This window comes from Anomalospiza imberbis, chromosome 7, assembly GCF_031753505.1.
Source record: "Anomalospiza imberbis isolate Cuckoo-Finch-1a 21T00152 chromosome 7, ASM3175350v1, whole genome shotgun sequence".
NCBI lineage: Eukaryota > Metazoa > Chordata > Aves > Passeriformes > Viduidae > Anomalospiza > Anomalospiza imberbis.
The window spans coordinates 21,299,258-21,325,737 of record NC_089687.1 but is presented as its reverse complement, the minus strand read 5'-3'; the positions used below and the strand labels follow the sequence as shown (position 1 = coordinate 21,325,737).

At 42.6% G+C, this 26,480-nt stretch overlaps 1 long non-coding RNA gene across 3 annotated transcripts; it reads left to right on the top strand.

The window, feature by feature from the left end:
- The first annotated feature begins 1,960 nt into the window (after positions 1-1,960).
- On the top strand, positions 1,961-25,040 carry LOC137477164 (uncharacterized). Of its 3 annotated transcripts, none has more exons than XR_011000845.1 (2): positions 1,961-2,025; positions 22,589-25,040. It is a non-coding gene; the product is annotated as an uncharacterized lncRNA (long non-coding RNA). The 3 variants fall into 3 exon arrangements; XR_011000843.1 differs by lacking the exon at positions 1,961-2,025 and adding an exon at positions 16,076-18,160; XR_011000844.1 differs by lacking the exon at positions 1,961-2,025 and adding an exon at positions 16,076-20,782.
- The last annotated feature ends 1,440 nt before the right edge of the window (positions 25,041-26,480 follow it).

Below are 26,480 nucleotides of genomic sequence, written 5' to 3'. Positions count from 1 at the left end.
ACTAATAGTGCATCAGTTTTCATCCACAGATATACAGGAGAGGTGGAAACACAGCTGGTTTACGGTTACACGTGTGGTATACGTCATCTCCATTAAGTGATGCCATCTTCTTGTGACACCTCCATTCCTTGCACACAGCCTGGCTTCTGAAGGCTGCCTGAATTTTCTGTGATTCCTACCAGCCCAGCAGTGCAGTCACCTCATGCTCAGGAACCTGTCACTAGGTAATAAGGACACTTCTGCTATTGCAAGCCACCTTTTATGTGCTGTGTTGTGGGAAGCCCTTCACCTGGAGGAGGTTTGCGTCTAACACCAGATGCTGTTTTGGGATGTGCTCATGGAAAGTGTTAGAGGTCATTGCTGGCTTCACTGGCAGATGCCATTCTGGGAAAAAAAGAGAAATGTTTAATTTATATTTACTATTTGGGAAAAAAGCTGCAAGCACACCCTTTTATCCCAAAATAAAAATGAGTTAATGACTGGAGTGTTTAGCCCATTGGCGATGTCATTGTTTTCAATTACGTGCCATTCGGATAGGAGAGCACAGATTCTTAGGCTGAATGGAGATTTGTGCTCCAGCTATTTGTGCCTTTTAAAACATTTTCTTTACTACTTTAAGAGAAAACTGTAAAATGACAATAATGACATATTATTACAAGTAAATTACACTGTAAAATAGCATTAATATTGCAGTTGAAACCTAGAATTTGAAATAAGATGGAAATATTCATTTGCACACAGCTTTTGTTCTTATCAAAAGCAATTTGGATTAGGAATGAGATTTACTTAGCGCCTGCACTCTCAGGCGAGCTAATGCTCAGTCACCTGGACTGAGCAGGCTGTCAAGCTCATCTGTCACCAGCCGCCACAGGAGCCTCAGGCAGAGCCCGGCACTCCCCGAAGCGGAGCGGCACAAAGGGAGCCGAGGTGCTGAAACAGCTCAGAACGGCCTGGGCTGGGCAGCCAGGGCTCCCGTGGGAGAGGGCCGGCCTCTGGTTTGTCTCCACAGCAGAGGAGGTTCTGTACCACAGAACATGAAACCCACTCTTCTCCTGCCTAATGGAGAAAGACTAATAGGAAGTAGAAATTAATAAACCCAAAGTGGGTGCAGGGTAGTAATCGGGGACCTTGTGCTTAGGAACAATGCTGAGCAATTTAACACTCCATTTCATAAAAATTGTCCCCTAAATTTGACAGCCCTGTTCTTTAGAGGTCAAAGGGTTTTGGCCATATTTTTCCTCTCCATTCACAAATAGGAAACCATCAGACCCTGGAAGGTCTACTTCTGTACAGAGCAATTTTGCACTGGTGAGGACTGCAGGAGAGCCCGTTTATAGGGGCATGTAGAAGGGACAGGGTGTCAAACTGCATTTAATTGATCTTTTTTGGGCTGTGTTGGCATTAAAGTTGGTTGGCCTTTCAAGTAGGACATGCTATTGTACATTTAATTAGGACAACCAACAAGGCCCCATGAACACCCCGTGGCAGTGGGTCTTAAATCTTCCCTTCTCTCCATGCTTCATCCTCAAACAGAATGGACCTTCCCTTCCTCACACTTCAGGCAAGGGCAGCTGGCTTTCCAGGAGATCAGCCCAGTTTGATGGCCACAGGATGAACAGGGGAACCCCAGGAATCCAATCACTTTTTTTTTGTTATAGCTTTCATTAGTTTTTATTTGCGTTTTCAGCACAAAAAAAAGAGTAATAAATTTAGAACAGATCTTTCAGGCAGCTTCTGCTTGACATTACCCTTTCAGCCCTTGTTCTCTCTGCCCATCTATATAACACAAGGCAGGCACAAAATTTCCATAGGGTGAAATAGGTGGAGAGCTTCCTATGTTTCTATAATCCTTTGCAGGAGTGATAAATCTCTATTATGTGTCTTTGCGTAATTTTTCTGTGGAACAGAGGAAATGAACTGGCAGGCAGTCATGTCTGTCTTGTGCTCCTCATGACCCCACACAGAAGATGGCAACGAAGGCCAGAAAGCGCTGCTGGGATGCTGCTGCCATCCTGGCTGTGTAAGGTAAGCCACAGGCAACCTTCCCGCTTCACTGGATAAATGGGGCTGCAGGGAGGTGCAGGCTGCTCCTGGTCCTGTAAACAGCTAATTTACTCCTGCACTGCTGACACACACAGGGCAAGCTGGGAATAAACCAGTGTATGCTTGTTGGAAACATTCAGTAATTCCCAGACTGTATGAAAGTACATTTGGAAAGGATGGAGAAGCAACTTGACCAGCAACCTCTTGTGGATCTGTGCCAGTCCCCAACCCAGTGCCTGGAGTGGAGCAATGAGCATGGCACAGTTTTGCTCCATCCCACCACCCCCTTCCATTTCTCCAGTGAGAAGGGGTGTTCCTGTGACAAATCAGGCATTGTTAACCTGTAACATTAGTTTTAGGATGCAGGAGCACTTTGAAACTATGTCTGAGCCATTAAAAACGAATTAAAAATGCAAGGAGCTAGGACGGCGATGGGAGTCAGAGGGTGCAATCCCAAGGCTGCCTACAGCTCCCAAGGCAGCCCTGCCAGAGCTCAGGCAGCTTGCAGGGTGCTGTGGGGGCTCTGCCTCCCTCCCCTGCTTCTAGCATCAGCTTTTACAAATGTCCTGTGTGCTCCTGGTGGCGAGGTCCCAGTGACAGCAAATTGACAAAGCTAAGTGGCACTCGGTATTGCAACTGCTGCTGTGCCACTGTTCCTGCAGGACTGGGAGTGTTTCTGATGGGCAAAAAACCTATTCTGGCAAACTGCAGGTTTGAAATATTTTTTTGTTCTTTCATGAGGAATAACATGAGGTGTTGTATAAGAAAGGCTTGAAAAATGTGTTTTTATCTCCTAAGTAAACTCCTGGAATGGTTTGGAAGGGCATTGGCATCACAGCAGGTCTGAGATGAGTATGTTCACTCTGAAATCAGTGGTTCTATTTTCTAAGGCAGCAAAGGTCTATTTGCAGGAGTTGTATTTTAATACTGTGTCAGATTGTATCTTAGAAGTACTCATGGATTATTTCTAGCAATCTGTTAGAATACATATATTATTTGTATTCCACTAGATGTCTTTACCTGGGACAAAATATCTTTAAATGCGTTAGAAATCAAGTCATACACTATCCCCGACAGTCACAGTGGGCACCTTCAAAAAAAGAGAGCTGTTTTCTTTTTGGGGCTCAGAGAGCAGCACAGGAGAACAAAGGCATTTTGGTGCTTGAGCCTTGCTGGGGGCCTGGCTGAGGACTCCAGTGCCTGGCAAGCATGTTGGCTCCCTTAGGAATCCCTACCCAAGTGGGGTATAGGAATGAGTGTCCTTCATCTGATGGTATTAAAAACCCCAAACCTCAACTAGTTAATCCATTTTTTGTAAAGTATCTCTAATAAGAAAGATATTCAAAAGCACTTTGACAAAGCTGTTTCATTATAACAATGAGCAAATAAGAAAAAATAAGCAGGAGAGGTCCTGAGATAGGAGAGAGGAAATGCTTTCTAGGTGTCCCATGTTAACAGAGGAGTTTTTATCCTTCATATCTGAAATAACCTAAATGGAAGGCCATATTTAGGGCCAGTTCTGTTTTGGTTTTCAGGCAAATGCAATTTTAATCATAATGATCCCACTGTATCCAGTGAAACTGCCTGAGCTTGGAGTTACTTATTTGCCTATCTTTGTTTAAAGACAAATACATTTTTATAGGCAAATTAAGGGTAATCATGCTTTAAATCTTTGTTATCCCAGTTATTTAAATTGGGGTCCAAGGAAACCTTTCTGGCCAGAATCAGAATAGACTTCTGCATCTTAATTATCTAAATATTTTAATCAAATTTGTTATTTTCCAGTGCTCCTGTGATGAGTGGGAATGTGGGAAATGCAATGAAATATTAAAATGTTTGTGACATATTCTTGCATATTTAAAGATTTGAGGATTTTGTTCAACAGCTGAGTTTATGAGCCTGCAATACCAACATTTATGCTTTCACTTCTTCATAAACCCATGGAAAGTTTTCAGAAAAGTTTTAACTACAACATGTCAATGAACTATAAAGGAAAGGTTTATTTTGTGTATACCCTCTTTACCTGAGGTCCATAGTTAGACTCTGCATTACGGCTTCTGGATCTCATGTGCTCAGTTTGTGCTTTTGATCATGGCACTCTTTGCACAAAGCTGAGAGAATTTCTGCTTCATAAAGAGGAAAATACAGACATGTTTTGATGTCTATAGAAATGCATGTTTGCTCTTGTTTTTGAGGCAGGGGAACTTAGAGTTTAACATCTCAACGGTGTTTCTTAGGTTTCTGTGCCATCAAAGTTTCCAAGAAGCACTTAATGGGGAATAGAAACCGTTTGGTTGTGGTGGTGATGGTATCCTTGATACGTTTTTCTTTAAAGGTTGTACATGGATAAAAATAGTAAGTAATCCAGTCTACTCATAACCACTTCATCTTTAAGTTCATGCAAGTTTAGGGAGGTGTAAGTGACTAAAAGGATGAGTGGCTTAAGATTCACTGAGTGATACTGCAAATAGAAGGCCTGAAATACCAAAGGAGTAAAGGATATATAGACCTTTGCCCATTACATCAAGAAAATGAAAAAGTTAGGAAGGGGGAGGGGGGATTCCTGTGCTACATTTTTCAAGTCCTACTCCAAAAGGGGTAACCAGCCCATTAGTATAGGTGCCAGGAAGCTGCTTTTGTGACATCTCACCAAACACACCTACTTTGACTGGACCATAGAAAGATCAATCCTGTCTGAAAACCACCCATTACCTAAGACACCTAATTTATATTAGAAACTCACTAAAAGGCACTGTCTGGCCCCCAACCTTCACTGCCAGTGATAAAGAGGATGTTTTACACCATATGTGACACTTAATCAAAACCGATATTCTTTAACAAACCCTTAACCTCTAGCACACAGGAGTCATATGAGGCCAAGGGACAAGACACAGATCCAGCTCAGGGTGGCATATCCTTTGATTAAGATGATACAGATTTCCCATTTTTATCAGGGTTACAAATTCTGGATATATCCCTTTTTGATTTGTCAGCATTAAATTTCAGTAGAGGTTCAAGCCAAAGAGAGACCAAGACTAGTTCTGTCTTCAACTGTGTATTAGGAGATAATTTCTCTGAATCCTCTGCAGTAATGATCCTCTGATCTTCTCATCTTTCTGTAAGCAAGTTTTCCGGGGAACCTGGATTTAAGCTATGGCACAAACCTTGCTTGCGGCTGGGTCCTTTCTTAAGGAGGAGTATCTAAATACTCTTATTCTGTCAGCCCTGAAATGGACCTTTTTTTCTTTCCTTAGGTCTTTTTCAAAGAGGCAAACCTTCAAGTGAGTTCTTTCACCCTCCCTTGGATTTCTGGGGCAGGAGGTTTTACTTACAGAGTATACAGCACTTTAGATGAGGATTGCAAACTTCAGGGGGTTAGACAGTTTTCACTACCTGCAGTACATTGGAATCTCAGTTATAGTTGACTTTACTCCTGGGTGACTTCCCTTTCCCTCCAGTTTTTTAGGTGAACCCTTATTCTAGCATTTTCATGTGGCTGGTTTGGGCATGGAGAAGTCTCTCAAACTCCTCATCACAGTGGTAGGTTTGGCTGGTTTCCCCCTTTGTAGTCAAATTTTTCAGCTGGAGGTTTAGATTTTCTCAGGGACATGGTTCTGCAGAATGATTTCTAGTCACTATTCCTTGAAAATAACATGCCACTTTATTATTAATGTGTGAAGGAGATCTTGGAAAGGGTTTTACTTTTCAGTTGAAAGTTTTTAAACATTGAACCAGCACATCTGTTCTGCGAGGCTCTGTGGCTGGCTGGAGGATATGGGCTCACTTCTGCCAAGTGCACAATATCCTTGCTCAGCACACAGAAATGTTTCTTATTTGGGCTGTTTTCATTGTTGTGGTTGTTACTAGTACATTTATAAGTAAAGCTCTCTCTGTGAGGAACTGTCTTTCTCCTACTTTTCCATAGGATCAAGGAAGACCCTCTACCCTCACGGAGAAGACAAAATAATCTACAGATTTCTCTAGCAAAAAAGGAAAAGATTTTGCATGAGTTTAAGATTCCAGGAAAAAGAGACAAAGGCTCTCAAACCTTTCAGATCTTCTTTTTTCTTTGCACTCCATGAAGGAAAAGGGGCAATATATGTAGGCTACTCTCTTTAAGAGTGAATTTCAGTCATAGAAAAACCTGTAATCATGTTAAACTATATTCAAAGGCAGCTTCTGTTTCATATATGCAAAGCTGACAAACAGAAATCTGGAGGACTGGTTCTAGTTTATGGCATATCACATACATCAAAAGTCAGCCTTTTATTCTCCGATACCTTGGTTTTAAAGATTCTTTAACATACAAAAGCACAATCAAGGAAGAAAGACTTGCAACTCAGCTGCCACTCCCAATTCCTTACCCATCTTGATTTCTTGATCAGAAAATTAATTGGGCCTTGGAATCTTAATTTTTCTTAAATCTCTTCAGATTTAATCAGTGTGTTCTGCTGGAAGCAATCTTTCACTTAAGATTTCATAGCAATGTAGCTAGAGAAACCATGTCATTTCCTGCATCAAATACATCAAAGTTATGTGTGTTGGGTTTTTTAACTTTGTCCCATGCTTCAGTTTTGTTCTCTTTGCTCTAAGGAAAGAGTATGTTTTATTTCTTTTTCTACTGGGGTGGTGAATCTGCTCTACTGTAATGCAGTCTAAAATTAATAAATTCCCAGGGAAAGAGGAGCAGATGCCTCCTCCTGTGCAGTGTGCTGGTACAGGAGCTGACAGCAGTGGCAAGGATGGTTTTCACAGCCATTGCCTTCTCTGTTGCACATGGTATGAAGAACAGCCTCTTGGTATCATTTAATTAAAAGGCAGAAGGCAGACTATGCTGTGACCAAGTGCTGCCACTATTATTTAATGACACTTCCCAAACATGAGTGCTCTCACAGCAGTGAGAGATGTAGCCTCCCTTATCCCTAACTTGGGCATTCAATTTACTGTTCGCAGTGTCCCAGTGAATACTTCAATTCTCTAATGAGATGGGAGGGTAGTTTGTGTTTCCAGATTTAAAGCTTGCTGTTGCAGAGATTTGGCTCTGGCATTCGCAGGAGGAAGTTGCCTTGGGGGCCAGAAGGCTGCATTACAGCATTTAACAGCCTGCTCATGTGCCATTACATATGGGGTCAGCTAAAAGCAGTGCAGTCCCATGGCAAGGTGCCTAGTTTGTGGTTTGTCTTAAATCAAACCTTTCTAAAGAGGCTTATGAATATTTGGAGAGAGTTTTCCTTTTTGGCTTTGTTTAAAACCCAAGATTTGGCCCCAGCATTAAAGTCAGTGCCACATGCAGAGAGGAGTCTTGCTTGGCTTTCCTGCACAGGTGCAAACCCCACTTTTCACTCTTATGCACGCTACAACTTTGAGCTCCCTCTGCTTCCTCAGCCTGGGAGTCTCCTCAAGGGTGGGAGTTCCTCTGAGGCTTTGTTAAACATGAATTCATCCCAGCTGAGGACACAAGGATGTGCCAAGGGTGCTGGAGTGTGGCCCACCTCCACCCAGGTGAGAGTCTCCCACAGTTGTCCTCTCATCCATTTACCCTCAGCTGACCTTCCCAAGGGCTGGTGAACCTGAGATGTGGGACACTGTTGTGTTGGAGGACCTGTTTCATCCCAACCATACCTGAAAGCATGTGCTGGGTATCCAGTGGCTGGGAGCTACCTCATGCTCTGCGAATGGGAGCTGCTGTAAGATGGGCTACTGGACTCCAGTCCCTTTTTTCTTCTCTAGTCCCAACAGGAGCCTGCAGCAACTCCCTGTCTGCTCTGTGCTTTCCTCTCCTTGTCAACTCTGTGAACTGCTCAGAGATGGGTATACACAAATGCCTGTACCTGCCCTCTGCTTTGCAGGATTAGGAAATAAGTAAAACACCAGCCATCTGAGTGTTCCAGCAGTCACAACAGCATCCACAGAGCATGGACTTTGGTTCACAAATATTAATTTAAAAAACCCTCTTTCATATTTGCCTGGAAAGAAAGCTGGAGCTCATTATAGCTGCATGCTTTATGGAAGTTTTGTAAGTGGTGAGTACAAGATACCTGGTAAAACTTTTACAATGTGTAATGACATCCAAGTTGTCTGTTTTCTGGAAAATATATTGAAATTGCCAGTTTTGGCCCTGGGATTAGGCTGTAATACAGGATGCTTATAGTTTTGAGAAAATTCAGGAGTAAAAATACAAAACAGCTTGACACAGAATAATAGAAGAAGGGAAAAAAGGCTATCTTAAATGCTGGTGGCAAGCCAACATGGGTATTTAGAAATTAAATCCTAAATCTGATTTGTGGACTAGCAGCAGCTTGAGATGAGTGCTGCAGGGGGCAAGGGGCAGTTTAGATGTCCTTGCATGTCCTGGTTCTCCAGCGGGCTGCAGGTGCCATCTTCGGGCCGGCTCTGCTGGCTCCATCAGCGGCTGGGCAGGGAGCTTGTGGGGGCTGCTCTGCCCTCTTTGTCCCAAACCTCCCGATGGACAGAGTGGACAAGTGGCAGGAAAAAGAAAAAAGCTGATGGCTGTGGAAGGATTAAGATGTCTGTTTGATGGCCCAGTTTGGCCATGCAGCTACAGCCCTGCTTTCAAAGAAGCTGAGGCCCTGTACACTGGCTCTACCTCTCCCCAGGGCTTGCAGCCACCCAGGTCCCACAGACTCCCCTACATTTGAGGAGGACGAGGATTTTAGGTCTTGCAAAACCAGCCAGGAAAGAATTTAGAGCTCACCTAAAATGCATCATGAGCCCGTCTACAGCAGGTTGTTGGATGCAAGTACAGAGAAGGAACCTAACTCATTCCATGGAAGACACATGCTGTAGCAGACACAAGGCTACAAAGGCACGTCCGTCACCCCTGTCCTGGAGAAGGGACAGTGCCACTGAGGGCCTGGCACACCTGCGTGCCGTCAGGCCTTGGCTGCGAGGTTCAGTTGCTCCCCGTTACGTGCTTTCTTTCACTTTCACTGCTAATTGGCACTTTTTAGCCATTTTTGCGTGTGGAGTGTGTTAACACAGGATAGGGCTATTATCAAATTAATTAGGAGCTCCCTCCAATTATTCCTGCTGTGCCTGCCGGGCTCTCCCCGCTCCCCCCGACGGGCTGATTGGCTACCTTAGCCCCTCTGGCTCTGAACGCCGGAGCGGTGCCACGGGCTCATCACGGCGCTGCTCCCGCCCCGTCCCCGGCGCTGCCGCTGCCAGCTTGGCTCTCTGGTGCCCGCCAGACGGGATCCAGCGAGCTCTGGAGCCTGACTGGAGCCGAGATGCTGCTCCCAGAGGTGGGGGTAGCTGCTCCGGCTCGGCCCCAGCGAGCTCAGGGATGGCTCCAGCCAGAGGGCGACACTTCTCCTCGCACAGGTGAGCGCGGGGGTTCAGGGTGGTTCCGCGACCTGGCAGAGCCGGGCAGCATGGTTTTGGGTGGGATGCGAGAGGGCACGGCTGGAGTGGAGAGCTTATCCCAGCACCAGCCTCGCCTCAGCGAGGGTGAAGCTGCAGTACCTGGTGTCGGAAACAGCTGAGGCTCTCAGTCAGGGGACAGGGATTTATATGCTGAAACTTGCAACATACAAAACCACAAAAGCAGCTGAAGCCAACCAGCATGTGGACATTTGCTTAATTGAGAAATAAGCACATAGTTGTGGGTCAGTGACTATACAGCTGATTGGCTGAGGCTATTTTATTTTGGAATAATTTACAGTTGTTAAATGGATTTGGAAAAGCCTTAATAGTGGTTATTAAACTATTGACTTAGCCTGACGTGTTCAGTGTAGTAATCCGTGTTTGTGTTTGTCGCTGTGACGAGGCTGCTGGAGCCGGGAAAGGTGCTGGAGCGCTCTCAGCGCAGGCAGGGGCTGCGGGGCCGCGGGGGCGGGCGGCCAGGGCTCCTCCTGCGCGGACATCAGCAAAGCTCTTCGGATTTTATCTGGGTCAGAAGCAATGCTCTGCTTCCCCATACCTACAAATTCATTATGTGCATCTCCATCATCATCCATTGAAACTAATTTAATGTCAAAAAACCCTCCTCTACAAAGAGTGACTTTTTTGCACCTGTGCAGAATCAGGCTCGTTTTCAACTGTTTGTGCAATGAATAACTTCAAGTGCAGCACTTGTTGAGTTTGCCCTTCTGGTCAGCAGTTCAAACTGTTCGCATTCATTTATACCACGGTGCAGGACACGTTTGCTAAGGGCTACAGAGCACATATTTTATGATGCCTGGAAGAAATCCCTCCAAATGAACTGAATATCTTTCCTACTCATCATGTCTCCTGTCCACAGGTGACTTACAGCGCAATTCTTATTTTCTTTTTATTGTTTTCTTTTGTATGATTGTTAAAAAGGCAGTGGACAGATACTTAAAAGATGAATCCCCTTTTTCTGTTCTGTTTAACCCCTTAAATGTGCACAGTAGTAAATGCTGGTTTTCTCTGAAACGGGGTTCTGTGGGCTGGCAGCTGTGTGTTAGTGTGGAGGCTTTGCTAGAAGGAATGGAGCTCTTGAATATTATACAAAAAGATTTTTTTTTCCTCCAAATTGTCAGTTAATGACCCAGCTCCAACAGATGTCAGGAAGAAGGAATGTTGAGCAGTCAGATTAAAAACAAAACAAACCAAAAACAAAAGAAAAAAGTTTCCTCTCCAGATTTTGGCTCCCCTGTCTCAGACAATATTATTGTTTCATTAGTTGCCCAGTTAGCCAGAATCCCTCCTGGAAGAGACAGGCCCTACATTTCAAAAGGAAAACAAACAAATACACCATCCTGTAAAACCACTCATCCCTGTTAGTTTTCAAAGAAAAATATAATTCAAGACTCTTTTAAAATATGATACAAGGGCAGAGGAGGTCACAGGCTCTGAGGGCACCTTTGGTGGTCATGTCACAGGGCTGCTGATGGCTGCAGCTGATGGCTGCAGTGTTTTTATTTACTCCCTATTCTCTTTTTAAATCTCCACTTTGGAAACACACCTTTGGTGTGAATAACTCCCTAGACTGAAGGGGGATTTTGGGTTGCAGGGGAGAAGAAAAGCCCCACCTATTCAGTGGCAGTTACAGAAATGGTGTGAGGCCTGTCACAAGGAGTCTGCTGTGAAGTGTGACCATCTCTCCAGTTTGGGCAAATCCTGACCTGCAATGGCAAATTCCCTGCTGAGGCTCTTTGCCCGCCAGGACTCCTACACCAGCCCAGTTGCCTAGCATGCTTGTTTATGTGCCAGAGATCGTGTTATTGCTTTACCAACCATTTCACAGGCCTAAGGTCAGACAAAAAGGCTCCTCTTATGGCAGCATTCCCAAGTTTTTTGTGTGCTTAGCAATGCACGTCCAGGTAACAGCAGTGACAAAACTGCACGTCCCTGTCTGGCCATTGCACTCAAGCAGTTGCATGTCAATATGTTCTGCTGATGCAGGAGTTAACTTGCAATGTGCAGCCAGGTGGGAGCTGTTTTGTTTTACTAATTATTATACATTTTTATTTGCCAATTATTTTTTAAACATGTATGGACATATTTTCTTCCTCTTGCCTTTTTAAGAATGGTCGCTAGTATTTCTACTTTAGAAAGCCCATGTTCTCACTTCAATTATTCTACAACTGTTTTCTAGAGTTGAGAGGTATTCCAGTGTTAAATATATAATGTATGAGTACACTCAATGGATATTCATGCAGTATTTCAAATGAGAGTTGCTACTTTTCCTGAATACATAGTTATCCGATAGGAAAGAACAACATGATTTCTATCATTGAATGAAAAGCACACAAATCTGGGGGCTCCAAGTATTTCAGACCTGTGTAATGTCACTGTATTTACCTCCAAATACTCTGTGAAGTATCCCATGTGAGGGCACTAACCTAGATAGTTTACGTAAGACTGCAGAAATTCAATTCCAGAAATGAACCTTCGTATCTCTAGGAACAGCTGGAGAGGCTCAGGTCTACTCATCCTGCTCAGAATGGACATGAGGAATTTGGATTAGATGCAGATGGAGTGGGGATTTTGTTAATGACAGAAAGAGAGGCAAACATGTTGAGGCATAACTGCCTGAACACAATCACAAAATATCTGTGTACTTTTTTCTGACTTTAAACGATGAACACCATAAACATGATATCATGCAAGAGGCAAAGCATATGTAAATGTAACAATATCCCATTACCTCTCCAGCAAAGGAAAATTTTCATCACTCATTCATATCCCATTGAATCAACATAAAGATTCACTGCTGGCTGTTAATTATCCTCTACATAGGTCTGGTTATTTTGTTCAATTTTAGTAAAGGCACAGTTGTTATTGTAACGTACATAGAGAGAATGGTACCTCAGGGAGCAGGGAGGAAATAAATATGCTTGTATAGAATTTTAACTAGGAGAGTTCTGTTGCACTGAAGGGATTCATAGGGTAGGATTTTGATATGTGCTTCAGGAAATTAATCTTTTTCAAGACAAAAAAACCTTGCTGTGACACTCTGAATATGTGATACCACTCAGTATTTGAAAGACATCAGCCGCTTAAAAATAGCTTGCTGTTACTTAAAAGCATTTCTAAGACTGCTTTGACTGAAGGGTAGACAGGAGGAACTGGTCTGTTTTTCTCTGAAGTCTGTGACCCTCCAATCACATCAAGGAAGATGTATGCAAAAGTTCACAAGGCCCATACATCTCTCTGGGGTTTTTGAGGGGCACTTGGAGGCCACCAGCCAAAGGCAGCAATCCACTTCTTCCACACCAGTATGGTGGAGGAACTGGGACCTTAGACAGGAGCTTTCTTGGCAGGACCCAGTGTCACAGCAGGAGAGTGCCAGCTGGAACTGCGCTTGGGCTGGATGCGATGCTGGAGTCACCAGGATTCATTGGAGTTCAGGAAAAGAAGAGCTGGGAGCAATGGTGAGTTATGCCAGGGAGCCATGTGTTTTGTGCACTGAACTGCTGCAAACACTGCAGTCACTTGGCACTTTAGAGGCCCCAGGAAAGATCTGCTGAGAGTGTTATTTTAGAGGGTGAGTTCCTTCCCATGTGCCTTCCACTATCTGAATGTCAAGCAGGAGGAAGCAAAGCCTTGAGACACTTGGGTTGCTCAAGTCACTGCTGTTGGTATGAAGCAGGTAGGTGGCTCTAGGTTCATGTAGGAGGACTAGCCTTGCTCAGAGGCAGCACTGCAGCTGCAATGAAGTCAGCTTCATTCCCTGTTTCTCATTTCTACTCGATGCCCCTCTTCTCCTTGGTTGTGCAGGGATAAGTATAGAGTTCACAGAGTGGCTGTTTGTTCCAAGTGTGCAAGTGGAAAGGACAGGAGAAAGCATGTAACTTTGGGTGGAAATACTGAGAAAAATAAGAAAACAAAATAAAGCTGAAGGAAGATAATTAAAACTTCTATGGATATCAAGAATAGCTAGAGATGAAGGGAACCCAAAAAAGATACTGGGTCAGGAAAGTGAAGCAAGAGCTTTGGGGTGGGATATAAGAAAGCACAAGACACGACAGGGTGATCACTGTTGGTCACTGAGATACCCGCCATGGCACAGCCCCATTGAGGTGTCTGTCCCTGCTACACTGCTTGGATCTAACTCTGCTAGTCCTGCTGCTGCCTGCTTGACTAGACTCCTGCAGAATGGGACAATTTCTTTTGCAGTCCCTTGTGGTTAATCCAGTATAGCAGCTAAGAAATCGGCACCAAAAGGCACAGTTCACTTGTAGATACTTGGATCCTTGCCTTGTATTGCAAAGGAAAAACCTGTGTAGGCTACCCCCAGAATTCCATACTTGGGCTGATTCTAACAATGAAATAGATTGATTATACCTTCTGCCCATCTGTCAGCACTGTGTTCAGCATTAAATCCTGTCAGCTTGGAGCAGCTACTTTTCGTTGCTCCACTGTAATGGGAAGATTCATGATCAGAAACTTCCCACTCAGAGCAGCTAGAAACAGTTCATTAATGAAGTATGGTACTTTGTTTCCTTTGCTTCTTCTAAGTTCTTTGAGAGAGAGGTGGGAGATGCCCACTGCCATATGGCCAACAAGACCTGTGGAGTGTTTCTCCTATGAGAAGACCTGATAGGTAAACTTGATGTTTGTTGCTCAAATGATGTCTGTGAGCAAGCAGGATTCCAATGCATTTCTACTATTCACAGCTTGGAAAGTGTTGCAAGACCATTTTTGTCTGTGTGTTTTCTTGTTACCAGATTTTTTTGGGGTTTTTTTGTTTTTGTTTTTGTTTTTTGTTTTGTTTTGGCATGCCCTGGGTTAGAAGGGAAGACCATAAATATATTTTGAGTTTTAATAGTGTTACTACAAACTGTATAGTATTCTAATAGCTGCTTGTAAAGTTCCTGTTTATTTAGGAGAGACTTGTAGCACATCTGTATAATTTTTAATGTGTAATATTAAAACATCTTGAGAGGATTCTAAAGATTTTTTTTTCCTATTTCTTTTTAGTGATGAGTCAGAAAATAGTTTGATGCCCCTTCTGCCTCTGATTTTCTTGGCCCCCAGCTGTTGTCCTGCAGCTGGAACAGATGCACTCTGTACCTCCCAACGTCTCACTGGTACAAGGAGAAAATAGCCCTCAGCAAAATTCTGTGGGAGACATGCTGTGCTCCTTGTGTAAAGCTGGTGGATCAAAGATATAAACTAGGACTATGTGGGGTTTTCTTTCAGTTCCTGCAGGGGGATAAGACTTGCCTTAACTAGATTTACCTTCTAGGAATGCAAAGTCAGTGTGGAAGAACACTGGGGCTTCTGGTTTCCTCAGTGTTCGGACTGTTTTTATCAGCCTTAAAATAAAAGGATAGCAAAATTAATGTGCAAAATGTTGCAAGAGAAACGATCAGCTGGCCAGCATCTAAGGGATGTATTTGTACTGATGTCCCAGAAGTTCAAATGTGATCAAGTTCAGGTGCAGCAACAGAGTGGGCAAATTTTTTGTGCTATGACCTGAGGAGTGGGGAGAGTTTGCTTTCCCTCCTCCCCTCTGTGTTTTTCCCTTCATTCAAGCAAGCAGCCTGACCACCCAGTGCTGCAGCGTTTCAGTGCTATTTTGCATCAGATGCACACAACCCAAAGCATGGGCTTTTCTAGTATATAAATTGCATCTTCTTATAATGACTATCCTAATCTATTTCTAAAAGTGCTAATTTCAGTAAATGGCTGTCATTTTCTTATGGCTCAATTCATACCATGGTTAAACACTCCACAACACAGGAAGGGGACATTTGCTTGTATAGCCTTCAGTTTTGGCCTGAATACTGTCTTATACAGGGTTAGCCTTTATGCACAAGGTAAAGAAGCATGAAGGCAAATATTGACTGAAAGTCTGAAAGCTGTTGGAGATAAGCTGGGATCTCTGAGTGTTCAAGAAAATGCATATCAAAATCCAGAAAACCTTATTAGAGTGGTATTTGTGATCTTGCTTTTCACACTTTTTGTTGCAGCAGCAGAGGGAATTCCCTCAAGATCATTGTTTCCTGGTGGATGCTGTGCCTTAATGGCATTCAGGGCAGCATTGTTGGGAAGGAGCAAATGAGCTCAGCTTGGACCATCAGCTTTGAGGGATTTGGGCCCCCATAGCAAGGCCTAGATCAGCCCAAAACACCTGTCAGGGACACACCTGAAGAGAGAGAAGTCTAAGCAGTGCTGGGCCACAAGGCAGGTGACTGCAACTTTGGGTTGGTTTGTGCTACATAACAGAGCTTATTTCAGCATGGAAGCAAATGTGTCAGCTGCACAGGTGATGGATGGAGCAAGTAATCTCAGAAGATATGTGAGAAAAACACAGAGATCAGCCACCAAGGAAATAGACCAGAGGCTGGATAACAATTAAAAAGAAACAAAGGGGGGGAGAGTTATTTCACCTTCTTTAGAATCATAGAATTATTTAGTTTGAAAACGTTCTTTAAGATCAAGTCCAGCCATTGACCCAGCACTGCCAAGTACACCACTAAACCCTGTCCACAGGCATCACATCTCTCTGGGCAGCCTATTTCAATGCTTGATAACCTTTCAGCGAAGAGATTTTTCCTAATATCCAATTTAAACCACTCCTGGCACAACTTGAGGCTGTTTCCTCCTGTTCTATTGCTTGTTACTTGGGAGAATAGGCTGAGTCCCAGCTGGCTACACTCTCAGGTGGCGTGGAGTTGTGAGGTCCCCCTTGAGCCGCCTTTTTTCCAGGCTAAACACCCCCAGCTGTCTCAGCTGCTCCTCATAGGACTTATTCTCTAGGCCCTTCAGCATCTTCATTGCATTTTTCTGGACACACTCCAGCACCTCAATGTCTTTCTTGTAGTGAGGGGCCCAGGACTGAATGCAGATTTTGAGATGTGGCCTCACCAGTGGAAAGTACAGGGGGCAATCACTACCCTGGTCCTGCTGGGCACAGTTTTTGGGACTAAAACTACCCAGCATAAGCACTGAATCAGAAACATTTTCTTTGTGTGAAGGAACCTAGAATGTTTTTTAGAGCAAAAACTGCCCCTAAAATGAGAGTCTGCCTCCTGGGATAGAAAAAGGAAGCATATTCAGCATGAAAGGGTTTAAAAAGTAGAGGGAGGGGCTTTATCCTTCTCCTACTCATTCTTTATCTTTTCCTAGGACTACACTTCCTCATTAAAGGATATGTTAAGTAAACCATGCAAACTGTTTTTTTTTTTAATATCATGATTACACTTCAAATGTAAAAACACACGTGTTGCTCTGGGCTCTTCCTGGGCTTCTCGGTGAGTGAGTGTGTGCTGCTGCCTTACCCACGGCTCTGCCGGGCTGGCATCGCAGGAGCAGCCAGAGAGCAGCAGGGCAGAACAGCCAGGGGCCAAGGGAGCACTGGGTGCCTGGGACTGGAACCCTGGTGGGAGAGGAGCTGGAAATTTTCTGTTTGACAGAGACCAAACGTTGGGACAAACCATTTTTGTAATGGCCAGATAAGATGGCAGCAGGAGCAGCAACTGTGGAACAGCCGGTGCCTCTGGACAAGAGAATTATTTGTTTTGGTTACTTTTAATACCTTAGTGTTATTTAACAAGGACCCTGCTGAATGCCCCTTCCTAGATGCAGGCAGGCTGCAGGAGCGAGGCGTGCCTGCGTGATCCGTCACACAGCCGGCGGAGTGGGAATGCCTCGGCACCCCTGGGAGAATCTCAAATGCCAACAGGGCAAGTGAAGGGAAGGTCTGTATGGCCACCAGGTCAGCCTGCAGGGGCATTTTGATTTAATCACATCTCATATATGGCCGGGGTATCGTTGTATTTTTCAGCTTTACTTTTTCCAACAGTTTTAGATACCTCATGTGAGGAAAGTAGTATCTTTTAAAGAATGCATTCTATATTTGGTAGTGAGTGATTTGAGGCATGAATGTGTCTGAAAGAGAAAGGCTTTTCAAGCAGCATGCTGCTGGCTCAAAGGATCCCACAAATACTGCTTCTGAGTTGTGCTGCCCTCTCAACAGCCTGAGCCTTGAGGAATCAATTCTGGAACTGCTTGAGACTCCGCATGATATTCTTCAACAGTCTCTTTCTACTCTGAAAGAAAAATGTCAGAGAGCATTAACAACTTAGATGGGCAGGTGGCAAGGCTTGAAAACCAGAGATGATTGAGAGAGGAGCACTGTCCCACAAGGAAACAGCCACTAATATTGCACCGGTGGTGGGCTCGGAAAAATTAGTTTTGGGGTTTTATTAACTACAGCACAACCTTAAATAAAAAGGTGGAAAACCAGATCTAATTTGCCTTCAGCCAGTATATTGGCAGTAGAATTAATGGACAAAATATTGAGAATGGCTTCTATTTACATCCATGCTGAAAATCTCAAGTTGGCTGTAATGCCACACAACTGTAGACACTTCTTACATACAAGCCTGTGCACAGTGGTCCAAAGCAGAGAGCATAGACCAGGCAGCAGCAGGACCTGTGGGGGCTTTGTAGGATTTCAGGCTCAGACTTTGAGGCACTCCAGAGGGCACTGAGATGCTGCTAAACTCAGAGCCTCTCTCACCATTAATGCCTCAAGTTGTCTTCTTCTGCATAACTACAGGTGCAGAGTGGAGGCAGAACCTGGGCTGGTTGAGCCTGGGAGCTGTGTCTGCAGCAGGTCTGCTGCTTCCAGGAACACCAACCAGTTCTATGTGGCAGCACTTTGCAAATTGTGAAGGTATGTGGAAAATCTACAAGAGGAAGGAAAAATGTTTTCCAAAGAAGAGAATGGAACACTAGTTAAATTAGATACTTAGTCAGAAGAGAGGAAAAGGAAAAACGTTGATCCATTCTTTGAGATAGAAAGATGGTGAAATGAAGGATGGACTGAGATTAAAAAATGGGAATTTATTTCTTGGCTCTGCCATGAGACTTCACATGTAACCTCTGATAAGTCTCTTGATGCTCTTGCACATCTCACTCATGTCTCTAAAATAGGGATAATCTCTTCCACAATTAAAAAATATTTTATGAGGAGAACATCCTCAATGATTTGAGTCCTTAAGTGGGGAGGTAGAGTGGTATTAGAGGGAGTTCTCTGATTTCCTTCTATTATGGGCACTGCTGAGTTAGATAAGAAACAAGCCAGGATTTCAAACAGTTTTGGAGTTGAAGTGTTGGTATCCAACAAAGAGCAAATATTTTTTATTGAGAGATAAGGATATTTTGTTTCTCACAGTGTAAACACAAAATATTGGTCTTTGTAGATTAGCTGCAGCAATGAAAACACTTTGCATAGTCACTAGTTGGGAGTTCTGTTAATACAACCTAAATGGTCTGGTACAGGCTGGAATGGGGAGTTGAATTAAACACAAGATACTGGGAAGGATGAGGCTTTTTCACTTAGGATAAAGCCAGTTCTGTTCTCTGTGAAGCCTCTGCTTACAACCCTCATACTGATGACCACATAGCAAATGTGGACAAACCAGTGAGGAAGTGGGAGAAAGGACCATCAGCTCACTGCTATGTTGGTTGCCACTGAATTCTGATAAGAGTAGCTGCTTCTCTGCCCCCATGGGAAATCTTTAATGTACTTTAATTCCTATTGATTTCTATTTGACAAAAGTGTTATCTAACTCAGTTTACAAAAGTCAAAATTTGAGGTCCTTTATTCTGACTTTGACCAATAAATTTCTTTTCCCCATGGAAAGTCTAGGGGCAGATTACAAAGTTTCACAGATAATTAACTCCTAATTAATTAACCCTTAAAATTGTTGTGGGTTTTTGGTTTTGTTTTCCTGTGGCCTTTAGAAACCTGCTTCCCAGCCTGCCTCTTCCATTGCCTGAAAATCATGGGAATAAAGAAATGCTTGCTGACTTCCAAATGTGAATTACAACAGAATTTGTGAGGGTCTGGGTCCCAGAATCTCAGAAATCAAGTGTGTGTCTACCTTTTAGTTTCTGCAGGGTCCTACTTCTCTGGGGCCTTGACTCTTTAGGGAGCAGTAAATAAGAAAAAGGCAGCTCTCTCCCTCTGGACTAGAAATAACTTGCAGATTTAATTTACTTTTTTTATTGTAGATGTTTATGCTGAATTGTCCTACTACAGAAATTGTGTAATTCATCCAGGAAATGAAATGGCTTCAACAACTGAGTGTCACAAAAAAAAAAGATCAGTGAGTACTGCCAACTTTCTGAGGTTTTATAATACTGTTCCCTTAGACTGTTAAAATCGGAGTCAACTTGTTAAATATTTACTTATTTAACAAACATGCTGTTTTAACCTCTTCCCTGTACCCTTAAGTAATGAATGACAAAGCACAAAAAGAAGGCTACTCACCTAGAACCAATGACTGGTAGGTATAACATACTGAATAGAATGGGTATTTATATTAAAAAAATGCAAAATGTAGCTACTTTAGATGACTAAGATTAAACTCTAAGAGTTTAAAGTAGTTAAGAGTTTAGAAGACTTTATTGCTCCAAGCCTTGGAGATTCCTTATGCCTTGCTAGATCATTATTATTATTCTCTTAGCAACAAAAGAATAATAATAATAAAAAAATGTTCATTAAAAATCCCAGGATAAGATCATAAACATGTAGCAAGAATAGCAGCAAGAATAACAATGCTACACACATCCCTTTGTCAGCCAGAGACAAGAATGGGCACATCTATTTTACTGGAGTTAATCTTTTTGGGAAGAAGTGGGGACTAGCAGAATTTGGATGTTGAATCCTTTAATTATCTTTCCTTTGTGGGGGGTACGAAGGACAGTGAACCAGAGCACTGCTAGATATGGCCACAGACATCAAGGCAGCCTAGGTGCATTGATTGCTTCAGCACCTACAAGCAAGATTGCGGAGCTTGAGACAAGTTTCCATGTTACACAATATGAAGAATAAAAAGTTCCTGGATTGTATTTTTAGAGATGTAAGTGTGCTTAGCAAAGGAGGGTCTGAGGTATACAATGCAGAAGAGAGGGATAGATGACAGCTGAGTTACTGTGACTAGAACATAAAAAGGCAGTCATCCAGAAGGGATTGTGGTTGTTGGAGTGCCAGAGTTTGTCCCTGGAGGTGTTACTGACAGGTAATGAACACACAACCCTGGGGTGAAGTAAACAAACCTTGTCCAACACTCCCAAGCTATGAAGAGGGAGAAATGTGACTACAGTGAGTGAGTGGTTTCTGGAAGATTGTGTGCCCATTGATACATGGTGCAGTTCTGGGCTTGGACACCTCTCACTGTCCTTTAAATGTTTCCTTTAGCATCCAGTGAAGTGCCAGAGAAGTGGGACACTGGTAGGATGGTCTCTGGCAGACCAGCAGAGCTGGGGGCTCTGCAGTGCACTGAGAAGGGTGAGCAGAGCCAAGAACCCTTACATAACTTCCTTCAGCTGTGTCTTCTGCATGGATACCACACTTGTATTGCAGAAAAAACAGGAACATTTAGAGGTCCAAGATGTGTGCCCCTCACCAAACTTTTAAGAATGGTTAGACTCATGGACATCAGTGATGAGACAGATGAGAAAGTGGGATGAGAAGCTTTTTAATAGCACTGGTTCATACTACCTTAAGATCAAACTCCAGGCAGCCAGGGCATGAAGTTTATCTCTAGTGTGCTGTCAACTTTAAGATGCTGTTTTCTCTTTGTCTAGTGTGCTGCACATGTAGATTCTTGTAAGGGTATCCCACAGGGTCTTTAAGAACAAAATTTGGTCCTTCCTTTCATGTTGGGTTTCAGCTCATCAGGATTGAGAAATCTGCATTAAAAAAATCTTTTTTCCCCCAAAGTCAAAGGACAAAAAATGGAGTATGTCATCATCAAAGCTGGATAGCGATGGATTAGAAATCCAGCACAGACCAGTAGTCCTGTGAGCTGCAGATCTTGATGGGGCTTGGCTCCCCTTGGGCAAACCTTGTTTGGATTCTCCTAGGTCTACATAGCTGGAAGCTCTGACTGCAGCTTTTCCTGTGGGGTAGGTATTTGTAACACCTTTCATCTTCACAGCTTTCTTGGTGTTCAATAAGGGTTTCATTCAAACTCCGGTGGGTCTCCTTTGACTTAGCAGCTTGTTCTTATGAAACGTACAGGAATTTTTCAGCCTTTTTTTGCTCTGTCAGATGTGGTTAAAATTGGCTACTGTTTGTTCTTGTTCCTTCTCTCTTGCACAACGTGCAAGTATGTACATGCACATGTGTGCACACATGCGCACACAGACATTTATTTTACATATGAAGAGATAATGATCTCAACCCCATTTTAATTTCTGCAGGAATCCAGGCTAGGAAAAAAAGTATTGCAATGCTACTTCTTTGGGAGAGGAAAAGGAGAATGAACTAATTTTTTTTCTATGCAGTACACGGATTATTCAATTACCATTTTGCTTAAACATAATATGTGTTGCTGAAAGTCTGGCACTACTATTAAAAAGATGTAGTGGGCTTTGTGTCCTAGAACTGCAGTCGTGCTTGTGCACGGCATGCATGCTTTGCCTCCAGTGCCAGAGTGGTCCTGCTGAGACTGGAGGAATGCATGGGGAACAGAGGCTTGCCACAACATCCTGTCTCCATTATGTCTTTTGGATCTCTGCCACAGAAAAGAAGGAATTTTATCCTTCATTTGTAAGTAATTAAGATGATAGCAGAGTTTGAATTTTCCAACTTTGTGAAAACAAACTAATAGCAATGATCCACTTCAATAACTCAGATACTAATTGACACAAGAGAAACAATATATTAAAAAATAATTAACTTTTGTTAATTAATTTTTAGGAATAGGAAGGATACCTGCAGCATGTGCAGATATTTCAAAGTGTCATTAGACTGGGACGGTTGTGCAGTAGTTTGGAAATTGTAACACGTCAAAAGGACTGGGAATGATCTGCAGCATCGTTTGAGAAGTAAAGTATGTTCTTGCTAGTGAGCTGCAAAAAAGGTGATGAAGATGTGCATTTTTTAAGGATGTTTATAGAAGCCAGAGGTTAATTAGCAGTTAAAAAGCATCCACTGGTGTTTTATGTGAGAACCATGAGTGTGTTAATTATAATTTTCAGCCTCAAATATGCCTCTTTCAGACTTAAGCTGAAACAGATTGATGATTCTTTTACTGAGGCATTTCTTAGATAAATTTTAATTAGTAACTTTCCCCCTCCCCCCATACAGTTTTCTTCTATGACCAGAAGTGGAATTTTATCTCACTCGGCTTTCTCTTCCTTGGTATTTGTGATGCAGTTCCAGTACTATCTGTTGTAAAGCAGGAAGGTAAGAGATAAGGGGAATGCATCTGTTACCAAGTCTTGTCCAAATTATAGATTCAGACTTTGCAGAAATGTAGACACAGGAAAATGTGAAATAAACCCTAGAACTTTCCACCTCCTTTTTTAAACTTAGGCACAAACCTAAGTTGTTCTGTTCCTCCTAATGCTTTTGTCTATTCTAATAAAGTGATGCTTCTAGGAAAGACCACTGAAGTTTTATATGCCACTGTGAACATGCCAGAACTCTCCAAAAACTGGGGTTCCTCATAGGGAGAGTGGACCAGGCACACTGGGGGCATTTAAGCCCCCAAACTGAGATGACATGGGCTGTGTGTAATCCCCTAGTACCAATTAAAAGAGAATGCTGAGAAACTCTTTCAGGCATCTCTCAGGGAAGGCTCTCATGTCACAGAGTCTCCTGTCTAGCCCTCTTCTGTAGGTTGCTACCCACAATTCCTTTTTCAAAGATCCTGTCAGGGATTTTTTTCCCCCTAAGAAACAAAAAAACCTCCCTCACCTGAAGATATGCAAGAATTCAGAATGTACATACAGGTTTCCAAATAACCTTACAGAGACATTTCATTTCATCTCTCATTGTTCAGACCACACTGTGGCCTTCTGGCTGCTGGAACTGAGACTTGCCAGAGAAAGCATGGGATGTGGTTTGGACTAGAGCCCCAGACTACTTCTCCTAGAGGGAGCCACGGAGTCTTACTTGCTTTTGCTTTGGGAATGGGAATTCGGACTGAGATTCATAGAAGTAAGTCACTTCATCCCTCCAAAAGTACTTCCTTTCAGAATTTTTAACTCCTGCTATTATGTTCTCAAATTTTCAGCAAACGTTAAGTGCACACATGTAATTTGTTAGTTTCTTTCATTTCACTGACCTACTTTTCTATCAGTACTATTAAAAATAAAATAACAAATTGTGACAAAGAATTACACTAGACAAGAAATACACAAGATTTTTTTTCCCATTCAGGTGACTTTATATTTTATCTATGTATCTATTTAATTACTTCCATTCTAATTTTGTGATGAGTAATGGAGGAAAATCCTTAGATGCTGTATTACTGATTCTGCAAGTCACAGTTATGTGGCCCCTTCCTATGAACAACTGTTTTAACCTTACCTAATGGATGTATATTTTTTTCCCCAATTATTTCTATGATTAGATTTTATCTGTTGTGATGACCCTGAAGGGCAGGAATTAAGCATAAACAAACAGGATAATTATGGGGCCCAAAGACAGTAACTTCTAGGAAGCTTGAAAAAAGACATTTCTCATTTAAGAGAGGTGAAATGAAGAATGATTAACTTGCTAAATGGCAAGTTTTCAGCTATGTACTGATCTGCTTTTTCCTGTTGCCTCTTCCCAAATGGGTGGGTAATTAAAGGACTTTGTTTCATCTTCAGAAGAAAGAAATTTTGTTAATGAAAAATATTCTTACTTAGATGGACAGTGCTGCCAGTTAATAAAAACCACACACATTTTACAAGATTTAACTAATATACTCTTTATTTATTTCTTTACACAACTAAAACTAAGATAATTAAATTAAGGGGAAAAATAACCTAAAACCCTTGGGCAATCATATCGAACTTTGTTCCCTATTGTAATGACATACTTCAACACAAGCTAAGTTTTCTCTAACATTAAGAACAGAACCTGTTTACTGGTCAAATACTAGACGTCTCTAGTGAATTTGAAAATTTCAAAAATATACAAAAATGTATCACCTGAGGAGAGTTACAGCTGTAACAAACAAGGAAGAATTTCTGATTAAAAAGGAATATGACTTATTTTGTCCTAATTGCTCAAAAAAATTCATAAATAAAATGACTAGGTTGAAAGCTATGTTCCAGAGGTCTGTCCTCACATATTGGTGCATGTAGAGCTTGGACAGACTTTCTGTTGGCCCCATTCCTTGAAGATCAGTCATCTGTGTTGGTGAAGAGTCACAGCCTTTAGATTTGTGCACTGGGTTGTTAGGCTACTTATTCACAGGTTCTTCCTCTTACCAGGCAGGCAGCGTGTTTCAGACCTCCAGTGAAGTGCACGAAGAGCCTGGAGCGGGCATGTTCCTGCTGTGGCTGCCCGTGAGTTTGCTAGGCCTGCCTCTACCCCATCCATAGCTTCTACTGGATGCCAGCAGACCAGTGGAACCCAATGTCTCCCCTGCTAACAGCTGGATTCAGGTACCACATTTTTCCCTTTGACCTTTCTTTAATGGAGTTGTTTCAAGCAGAGACCAGTAATCTTAGAATTGCTTCCCCATTTAGAACAGAAAAAATGCTCTCCTAAAATCCAATTTCACTAAGTATTATTTGTCTTTCATATGGTTACACTTGGATACCATCAAACTTATGCAGCACACTAAAGCACTGCCTTCGTATTTCACATGCTCTCAGGTAACATTTGTGCTCCTCTAAAGGCTTGAAATCCTGGGCTACTGACAAGACGCTTTACACAAAACATAGCCAAAAGCCAGTTCCTGTGTCATTCATTAAGTCTGACACCCTGAACTAATCTACTTGCAGGTGCTGAAAGGAGTCTTACCTCTCCTTGTCTACTCCCACCCATGGAGCTCTGTTGCTCCCTGTGTCTAGCTTGACTTAATTTAGCTTGCAATATCAGAGGCACATTTTTGCAGGATTTTTCTTATGGCGATGTGCATGAACTGTTAGGTTGGCTCAGCTTCTGGGTAGACCACACCTACTGCTAAAGCCTGCTTCCCCCCAGCAAATTTTTTGCTCTTGTAGCCAGAAGAACAGGGAGGTGCTTTCTGGAGGATGATGACACAGTGCCAGCCAAGACTCTTCTCTAACCACTGCTGATTTTATACCGGCAAGGGCTCATTTCTCTATTTGATGAACTCTAGTCACGCAACTATCTCAGCTACTAAGTGCTGACTCACAAAACCTCACAGGTCACCTTCCTGTCAGTCCTGCCTGTGGCCCTATGTAAAGATGACCCAATATTCTTAAACAAATGGACCCACACAGGATGTAGAAATTAAGAGTGCAGTATCCAGGACTGGTAGCTACACTCTTATTCATGTCTCATACGACTTAAACAAATTGCAAAAGCAGGCTGAAATTCAGAATAAAGTTGAATTCTAGGAAGTTTAAGAGGTCTGATTCAAAACCTTGTCATTATCTTGGGTAGTGTAGTAGCATGCAAATGTTTAGCACTTAGAAAAACACGGATTTCCAGATTTTACTGAAATTTTAAACAGATTACTAAAACAGAAGAAGGTATCTCAAATTCAAAAAGATACCTCTCCTGAATAGTTAGGTTTTTTGGTGTTCTAGTTATTTTCTGAGGTATGAGATTTACAGATAATCCTGCTTGTTGTCCTTCCAGTCAAGGACAAGTTTTAAGGTAGACTATTGAATGGAATCCTTACTGATTCTTCACAGACATTTGAGATGCAGCCTTTCAAACTAAAGTGAGCCTGAGTTTTCCTGGTGTTACATTCTGTCACAGCAGAATGCATTCCTGTCCGTCTTGTCCAGTCGCATTCTAGGCTTCAGCATGGTTAAACCACCACTCAACAGAGGAGTGGAGTACCACAGCTGTGAAAACTGAACTGGACCACATACCCACAAACATTCAATAATAGAATTCTTTAAAGAAATGCAGGGCTACTCACAGCAGGGACCACTAAAGACAGAAATAACATGTCACAGCTCAGAAATTTCGAAGGACTATAGAAATAGAAAAGCTACTTCCAGGTATAGCAGACACTGTGCTGGATGGAAGTTGTGTTAAGACAGTGCACTTTCTTCTGAAT